This window comes from Bos taurus, chromosome 12 (assembly GCF_002263795.3).
Source record: "Bos taurus isolate L1 Dominette 01449 registration number 42190680 breed Hereford chromosome 12, ARS-UCD2.0, whole genome shotgun sequence".
Classification (NCBI taxonomy): Eukaryota; Metazoa; Chordata; class Mammalia; order Artiodactyla; family Bovidae; genus Bos; species Bos taurus.
The window spans coordinates 35,371,730-35,377,974 of record NC_037339.1 but is presented as its reverse complement, the minus strand read 5'-3'; positions in this window follow the sequence as shown (position 1 = coordinate 35,377,974).

Genomic DNA, 6,245 nt, shown 5'->3' with positions numbered 1-6,245 from the left:
TTAAAGTTTAATATTCCAGCTTTGTTTTGCTCTGATGCACATTCTGTATGAAAAATAAAACTATGTCACTGGTGAGTCAAAGCTGTTTTGAGGTAGAAGCTCATGGCTTCTTGTCAATAGCACAGGGGCCCCTTCCCTGGCCCGAAGTGGAGAATGGGCAGGTTCACTGACGTGCATTAAGGAAGAACCAAGTCCAAGATTTGGAACTAAGAAATGATGTGGGGGAGGGGGCAGAAGCAATGTAAAATATCTGATTGATGATAAAGGTCAGAATGTCCTCTTCATTTATTTTCTTTTTTTTCCTCTAAACAGAAGCTGCATTTAATCCCAAGATGTAGTATTCTTATTTATTATTTAACCCTTTGCTGCTGCTAATATGTGCACATATTCAGGCTGTAGATTTTCCAAAAGGCATTTAATATTTTTGGCTGAGAAACACCAAGCCTCTGACCACAGGGAAGGATCACGTTTCTAGGATGTTGTGGGTACAATGTTTAGCACTGAAGAAACTGATTTTAGGAGACAGCCAAAAGTGATCTTAAGGTAGCACTAGATGCTGGATTGACCTGTCGGAGAGAAAGAAAACCATCTGCGAAAAAGACAAAGCTCTCCATGGGTTCCTAGAAAGTGCTACTTTAATGTTGACTTTTGGAGGTTTTTTTTTTTTTTCAGTGATTTTTTTTTTTTTAAAGAAAAACAAAATGTTATATGCTTTGGCAACTGATATAATAAACTGTAATGGTGTGTAAATAAATAAATACTGACTTATGCAATTTCTGTACATAAGTGTGCCAGGGGAGTGGATGGCTCAGGTCTGGGGCTGGCACTGTCCTGTGGGGCCGTGGAGTGAGCCCCCCAGCTCCTGGCTTTGCACCCGGTTCTTGTCGTAAGGCACTCAAGGCCGTGGACAGCTGCCCCTCCACTTCTGGAGTGGTGGGTCCGGTTTTCACAAACATGAGCCTGGCCAGCCAAACCACTGTCTTAACTGGTGCCAACGCTGCACCTCAGTCACAGACTTAACGGACATGGATTGATCACCCCCCCATCTGTCATGCAAATGTCTCCAGGCCATGCCAACAGACATGCCAGGTCATCTTGGGGCACCTGTCCCCAGGCTGTGCCGCAGGACATGCCAGGTCACCCCGGGGCACTTGTCCCCACCATGTCCTGCTCTGTGGGTCAGTGAACAGCTTCAGTTTATGGTTTTCATGTGATTTCATCTCATTGACACTATGCTGTGTTATTTACTTGATAATCTGTAATTGTATGTAAATACATACAGGATTATGTAATTTGTGTAAATACAAAATTACAGACTTTGGAAAACTGGTATTTTTTACTCGATGTCCATGTTGGAGCTGCTTCCGACTCTGTGCCTACACCACTGATGGAATTTTAAAAACACGATCTCCTTGCTCTTACAGCTGTTGCGTGTGTGTTGAGGGGACGAGGGGGTGGGGTGCTGGGAGGGGGGAGCAGACCCACCCAGGTGTCTGTCTTTTCTGTGAGCCTGAGATGAAGGAGTGGGGAGTGCCAGGGTTAGAGAGGCGTGGGCATGCCTCGGGCAGCACTCGGAGCTGTGTGCAGGCCTCCATGGACGGTGAGGGGACAAAGGCTCTGTCTGAGGTCGCGTTCTGTGTGTGCTGTGTCATTTGACCTCGAAACGTGCCAGATTTAGATCCACTGTTTGTGGCCACTTGTGCGAAAGTGCAATGAAATGGTGGGGGTTGGGGAATGCACCAGATGGACTCAAAACATGCATGAGCCACCAAGCCCGTGTGTCTGTGTGCATGCATCTGTGATACAGGCAGTGTCATACTGTGTCCACAGGCATTTCATGTTTTAAAACTGATATTTTATTGTTGCCAGTGGGACAGGGAGGAATTATGAGACTGTAAGGTGCCTGCCTCCATCATTAAGAGTACCGCATCCTGGGGAGTGTGTAGGGCTGGCCAGGTGGGAGGAGAGCTCCGTGTGGCTTCTCTCCCTGCCCTGTGCCTGGGCGGCCGGTTCCCTTAGGTCTTTATAAGAATTTTTGTTTGACATTTTCTTCACTGGGTTGGTAGGGGGAGCAGGCAGAAATGAGACACGGCCTTTTCTATCATCTTTGGGAAGAAATTGGCAATAAGTGTTGCCCACGTGGGCCCTACCTACCCCTTGGCACTGCTCCAGCTCACACTCAGTAGGGCGGTGGGTCTGGTTCTAAGGTTGGACGGTGTTTTGACTGCAACCAGGGAGGTCGAGAAGACACCAAAGAGAGGCCTCTTTGCTGTTTGGTTGATAGTCAAAGAGAAAATCCATCTTTAGGTTTCTCATTATTCTCTGAATGTATTCCAGCTTATGTCTTGGAAAACATTTTTAAAACAACTTGAATTTAAAAAGTTGTAGGCATCCCCAGGTATCTCAAAATTCCCAGGTGGTGCTAGTGGTAAAGAACCCACCTGCCAATGCAGCAGACATAAGTGACCAAGGTTCAACTCCTGGGTTGGGAAGATCCCCTGGAGAAGGGCACGGCAACCCACTCCAGTCTTCTTGCCCGGAGAATCCCATGGACAGAGGAGCCTGGTGGGCTGCAGTCCAGGGGTTCCAAAAGAGTTGGACACAACTGAGCACAGCACCAGGTATCTCAACAACCGTTGGCCAACTGTGCTTGTAACTGGCTGTTGTTGTTTTTCCCAGCCCTTCTGAAGATCCTTCTGATTACGCTGTGGTTTTGGTTGTGATTCCCATTGGTTTTTCATGGACTGAACTGGGCACATTTGATGCTGGGAATGAAGGATTTACAAGATTGTGTATCGGCCCATGTTGGGCTGAGCTGCTGAGTTTGCCTGCCTTGCTCAGGGCCTCCGGGGGTGGGTAAGTGGTCCTGACCATGTCCGTGGCCCGGCTTGGGGAACCTTGCTGTGAACACACTCTGGCAGGCTTCTTTCTGAACACTTTGTGGGGTGCGGCAGAGCACTCTGGAGGCTCCACCTGGCTGTTGTCTTTGGCTTCCAGTGTCTGCGGGTGTGCAGGGCAAGTGGATGGCAGCTCTGTGGGATTTCTGCTTCTGATGAATAAAAAGAGGGCTTCTCCTGGCCCGTGAGGATGCTGAGGACTATAACTGCTCTTTCAGAAGCAGGCAGTCCTCTGAATGTCTCTTCACTCCACGGCCGAGCAAATCCTGCCCTCTCTCCCTCCCTTTCTGTTTTCCTTTTCCGCATGCCTTCCTTCCCCCTTTCTTTGGTTGTGTGGAGCTGGCATCAGCGGTAAAGAGACAGGCAGGGTCCCCCAGGGGTCCCGGAGCTTAAACCACAGGCACCGTGGTGTATTGCAATGAACCTGGGGATGGGAGGGGCCGGGGGCCGGGATATGTACATGCGCCTCATGTGGACTTTTGAGGATCTGAGGTCGTCATGTCTGGGATGAAACATAAAAGAGCAGGAGAGACAGGAGAGAGAGCTTATAGCTGCCGGCCCTCTGGATGTGTCGATGGTGCTTTGTTCGTGGAGAATCTGGGCTTGTTGGGTCTTTTACTGGAGTTTCCTGGACGCCTGTGATGGACCCTGAGAAAGTAGAGAGGGCTGGCTGATTGGCCAGCACCAGTCGGGGCCTTGGTTCCTGGAGATGGAGGTGGCCGGCCTGCAGTCAGGCCAGCTTGGCTGCACGGTGTCTTTGGGGGCTGCACGCACAGACTTTCGTTGTGTTTAGAGGAAGGTGACCCTATTAGTTTTTGTTACTATTACTTTAACATCCCCCTCTCATTTACCTCATGTCACAGGCACAGTCCACAACAGGATAGCACTGAAAATACAGAATAATAAAAGAGGTGAAAATACAAGCTTTAAAATATCCACTACATTCTTTCAATAAATATGTATTGAGCAGCTGCTATACGACATGAAACAGTGCTAAAGATGTAGTGGAGGGAAAGAAGTCAAATTCAGAGCTTGTTACTTAAATTCAGGCTAAGTTCCATGGCGACTGTTACATAAGCGTGCAGTTTGGATCCTGTTGGACTGGGGTGCCCATATGAGAAGGCAATTAGGAGAATGTTCCATGAACGTCACCCGTCTTCAACTATGTATCCAATTTACAGGAATATATAAGAACACAGTTAGATGTATTCCCATTCAAGTCCTATTGTTTTAAGACAATGTTTTTTCCCCCCCTTTTTTTCATATTCTTTTGCATTACGGTTTATCACAGGATTGAATGTAGCTCCATGTGCTATACAGTAGGACCTTTTGCTAGCCATTCTATATATAAGTTTGCATCTGCTAGACCCACCCTCTCACTCCACCCCTCTCCCACCCCTGCTTCCCCAGGACAGTGTTTTAATAGAGTGTTCTTGAATTTGATGGTACAGACTCTTTCTGTAGATGATCTGCTCCTGGGCAGTAAATGGGTTTCTTCTGAAACAGAGGCTGCACCATTTTTCCTTCTGTGGGCAAATCCACAGGAAAACCCACCAGAATTTCAAAACGTTATCAGTTCCATATTTGTGATATCTTTTAAGGATACCAGGAGTCTGAAGGTACAAGAACCAGTGAAGCTTTGGAAACAACCTCATCTCCCATACAACTGACCTCATTGAAATATAAAGAAAGGAGCAATAGAGAGAGTAGCATGGAAACATATACAATACCATGTATAAAATAGATAGCCAGTGGGAATTTGCTGTATGATTCAGGGAACTCAACCCAGTGCTCTGTAACAACCTAGAGCACTGGGATGGGGTGGAAGGTGGGAGGGAGGTTCAAGAAGGAGGAGACATAAGTATACCTACGGCTGATTCATGCTGATGAATGGCAGAAACCAACACAATGTTGTAAAACAATTTATCCTCCAATTAAAGGTAAATAAAAGAGAAATATAAAGGGGCCTCTAACAGCAACTTTTATACTGCAGAGATGAAATTACACATTGTGGTTAGGGGGATAAAACTTCTCATTTTGTCTTCACCAGAATTAAAAATCTGTAGTTAATCCTTTTCTACCTTAGGGGGCCCTGGCTTCCTGCTTTCCTGGGTCTTCTCTCTTTGTCCCATATTTGAAGAGTAGAGATGCTTCAGTGCCTGCTGCAGAATAAATGGAACGAGTGGGATGTGGTAGGTGGTCTTTAGAATTTCTCTGGAGGAGTTTATGATGTTGTGTTTAGGGGATGAGGGCTAATTGAATTAGAGCAGTGTTCAAAGCAGGGCTTCCCTAGTGGCTCGGATGGTAAAGAATCCACCGCAATGCAGGAGATCCAGGTTGGATTCCTGCGTTGGGAAGATCCCCTGGAGAAGGAAATGGAAATCCACTCCAGTATTCTTGCCTGGAGAATCCCATCAGCTATGGTCTGTGGGGTTGCAAAGAGTCAGACATGACTGAACAACTAACCAGCACCAACTACCACCAGGGGCATTCAAAGCAGAGTGTAGTGGCAAGAAGAGAGAGTGCCATCCTCAGGAGACACACATGACCAGCCCTGGATGGAGAGAACCCGAGGGCAGAACATTTCCCTGACATGACCATCCACCAGTGTGGTGCTGTCCAGAGATTGATCTGAGTCCTGAAATGCTACTTTGGTGCTTGCCTGTGCTTGCTTAGTTGTGTCTGACTCTTTTCGACCCCTCTGACCTTAGCCCACCAGGCTCCTCTGACCATGGGGTTCTCCAGGCAAGAGTACTGGAGTGGGTTGCCATTTCCTCCTCTAGGGGATCTTCCCAACCCCGGGATTGGACTTGGATCTCCTGCATTGGCAGGCAGATTCTTTACTGTGGAGCCACCAGGGAGGGTGCAAAATTTGGATTTTTTCAGATAATCTGCTTCCAAGAAGCAGTTTTAAATTCTGAGGTGACTCTCATGTGCCTATGTCCATGCTTCCTGTTGCCTCCTCCTGGCATATTTCCTATTCAAGAAGGCTGGATTCTGCTGTTCTCATCTCAGAGCTTTCATTTGGTTCCAGATGCAAAATGCTTGCTTCTCTTAAAATGTGGATTATTAAGGGGAAGAGTCGTATCAGCAGTGCTTCCTGTCAAAGTACGTGAATTAACGTGCCTGAAAATAAGTCTAGTCACATCAAGTCCTCATCTGAGAGCCACTGCCCTGCTCTGCATTCTACATGGTACTACACGTGTTGCCAAACACATCAACTCCTTGAAACAGTCAAACTGCACTCCATCGAGCTGCTCTGTATCCTAATTAGCTGGTTGCTATGGACCCTTGGGTCATGTTTTTTTTTTTTTTTTCAAATAACAGGAGCTCAAATTATAGGAAAAC